Genomic DNA, 298 nt, shown 5'->3' with positions numbered 1-298 from the left:
AGGAAACAGTTTGGGAGAGGAGCGTTTATTTTTAGCGAAGACAGTACGGAGAACAGACTTCCAGAACAAAAGGTACTGGGGTAGGAAGGGAAGGGAGAAGGGGGGAGGGGAAGGGAGAAGGGGGAGGGGAAGGGAGAAGGGGGGAGGGGAAGGGAGAAGGGGGAGGGGAAGGGAGAAGGGGGGAGGGGAAGGAGAAGGGGGGAGGGGAAGGGAGAAGGGGGGAGGGGAAGAGAGAGGGGGAGGAAAAGCGTAGGGGAGAGACGTTTAGATTGTGAGAAGAATGAGAAGAAAGAGGTGG

General features: G+C 57.4%; 1 protein-coding gene across 1 annotated transcript in view; it reads left to right on the top strand.

Moving 5' to 3' along the window:
- The window catches only part of LOC119587126 (protein patched-like), a gene marked incomplete at its 3' end in the record, with an annotated part of 106921 nt that overhangs the window by 7179 nt on the left and 99444 nt on the right, over positions 1-298 (top strand).

The sequence above is a fragment of the Penaeus monodon genome, chromosome 22 (assembly GCF_015228065.2).
Source record: "Penaeus monodon isolate SGIC_2016 chromosome 22, NSTDA_Pmon_1, whole genome shotgun sequence".
Taxonomy (NCBI): domain Eukaryota; kingdom Metazoa; phylum Arthropoda; class Malacostraca; order Decapoda; family Penaeidae; genus Penaeus; species Penaeus monodon.
This window is presented reverse-complemented; position numbering and strand designations above follow the sequence as displayed.